Raw genomic sequence first — 2500 nt, forward strand, 5'->3', positions numbered from 1 at the left:
TTTTGTGTTCAACATAAGATAGAAACTCATACAGGTTTGGAACAACATGAGCGTGAGTAAATGATGACCGAATTTTCATTTTTGGGTGAACTGTCCCTTTAAGACAGATTTAGTCTCAATCTTTGTACACACGGAACCAAACATTCTAAAATTGTAGCAAAATATTTGATACTTTCAGGGATTCTATTCACAAAAGTGTCAATTTTGGTATTAAAAAGTCTAAAATGAGTATTCAAATAAAAACAAAATCTATTTTGAAGATAATGTCAATTGTCCAAAACTTCTCTGGAGGAAAATCATGACAGGATCTCTCATTTGTGCGTGAACTGTCCCTTTAAAAGTCTTCCTGAAGTGCTTTTGTGCCGCTTGAAGAGTCGTCTTGATAAACATGATAAACGTAAACAGCATCAAAGCAGAACTGAGATGTAAGATGGCGTGGATCCTTTGAAGAAGGCTTTTGTGTGTGTGTGTGTGTGTGTGTGTGTGTGTGTGTGTGTGTGTGTGTGTGTGTGTGTGCAATTTAAATTCCAGAGGTCAGGATTACACGTTGTGAAACACTGTGTGGCATTTGGCCGCTTACTCCGCTCCTCTACATTGCATCGCCCGCCGGACTGAAGCCGTCTGACCCCTAGTTTCCAGAAACAAACAGCGGCAAACAAACCGTCCTTATTGCTCGGGGAGAAGCCAAGAGCATCAGATTGTTCCAGTAACCCCATTAACTCAATGACAGAGGTCCGAGGACTGAACCCTGATGCACCCCACAGCCGCAGGAGAAATATTCCATTCCTTTTATCCTCAACTTTTATTACATGCTTGTTGTAGAAAGACTGTGTCCAGGTCAGTAATCTGTGAGCAACCAGATGAAGCGATAAAGCTGAGCTTCAGTTTGAACCAGTATATCTGTCTTCATGTCCAAACATGGCTCAAATATGGACTCGTCCTGGAGACAAACCGTTTAGTTCCACGATAAGACGATACAAATATATATTGTGCATTCCCATAAAACTGAACATAAGCTCACCATTTTCTTACAGTCCACCGCAATCCATTTTGCAATGAATAGACTTATTAAAAGGGCTTTTCTAACTCCAGTCAGGTCTCCTTAGCAACCAAATTGGCCCGGTTGCTAGGGAGGGTAGGGTCACATGGGGTAACCTCCTTGTGGTCGCTATAATGTGGTTCTCGCTCTCGGTGGGGCGTGTGGTGAGTTGTGCGTGGATGCCGCGGAGAATAGCGTGAAGCCTCCATACGTGCTTGGTCTCCGCGGTAACGTGCTCAAGAAGCCACGTGATAAGATGCGCGGATTGGCGTTCTCAGACGCGGAGGCAACTGAGATAGTCCTCGAGTCACTACGCCACCACGAGGACTTTGGGCATTCCAAATTGGGGCGAAAAGGGGAGGTGCTAGAGTACTCACAACCCAGATGATGAGCCTTAATGCTCTCCCTCTCCCGCAGACCGACACATGACCACGCCCCCCCACGCCACAGCCCTGTATAAGATGCTTGTTGCCTGAACAGCTGGAGTTTTGCTTACTGCCCCCTGCTGAAAACAGGTGGGACTTCAAGCTTGAATTGCAGCGGTGGAAGGAATATTCCTTATTACGGTCCGGAACATGATTAATTCCGTTCAGGGCTGGACTGGTAATCTGGCATACCGGGCATTTTCCTGGTAGGCCGACGCACTTTGGGGCCGATCAGGGGCGGACTGGCCATTGGGAGAACTGAGCGTGCCGGTGGGTCGGCCACGAAACGTGCTGATTGGGCCACGATAAGCTAAATTTGCCACTGCGCTTTGCAGAACAGACCACAAAACGGCACCTTGTAGTCAAGGGCTTCTGGTAGTCAAGGGCCCCTGGTAGTCAAGGGCCTCTGGCAGTCAAGGGCCCCTTGTAGTTAAGGGCCTCTGTTAGTCAAGGGCATCTGGTAGTCAAGGGCCTCTAGTAGTCAAGGGCCCCTGGTAGTCAAGGGCCTCTGGTAGATAAGGGCCTCTGGTAGTCAAGAGCCCTGGTAGTCAAGGGCCCCTGGTAGTCAAGGGCCTCTGGTAGTCAAGGGCCCCTGGTTGTCAAGGGCCCCTTGTAGTTAAGGGCCCCTGTTAGTCAAGGTCCCCTGGTAGTCAAGGGCTTCTGGTAGTCAAGGGCCCCTGGTAGTCAAGGGCATCTGGTAGTCAAGGGCCCCTGGTAGTCAAGGGCCTCTGGTAGTCAAGGGCCCCTGGTTGTCAAGGGCCCCTTGTAGTTAAGGGCCCCTGTTAGTCAAGGTCCCCTGGTAGTCAAGGGCCTCTGGTAGTCAAGGGCCCCTGGTAGTCAAGGGCATCTGGTAGTCAAGGGCCCCTGGTAGTCAAGGGTATCTGGTAGTCAAGGGCCTCTGGTAGTCAAGGGCCCCTAGTAGTCAAGGGCCCCTGGTAGTCAAGGGCCTCTGGTAGTCAAGGGCCTCTGGTAGTCAAGGGCCCCTGTTAGTCAAAGGCCCCTGGTAGTCAAGGGCCTCTGGTAGTCAAGGGCCTCT

The 2500-nt window shown here is 49.8% G+C and overlaps 1 protein-coding gene across 2 annotated transcripts in view; it reads right to left on the reverse strand.

Annotated features, from left to right (window-relative positions):
• LOC127639045 (muscarinic acetylcholine receptor M2-like) overlaps positions 1-2500 on the reverse strand; it is an 82017-nt gene that overhangs the window by 60321 nt on the left and 19196 nt on the right. The window lies entirely within an intron of this gene.

This window comes from Xyrauchen texanus, chromosome 47 (assembly GCF_025860055.1).
Source record: "Xyrauchen texanus isolate HMW12.3.18 chromosome 47, RBS_HiC_50CHRs, whole genome shotgun sequence".
In the NCBI taxonomy this organism is placed as follows: Eukaryota; Metazoa; Chordata; class Actinopteri; order Cypriniformes; family Catostomidae; genus Xyrauchen; species Xyrauchen texanus.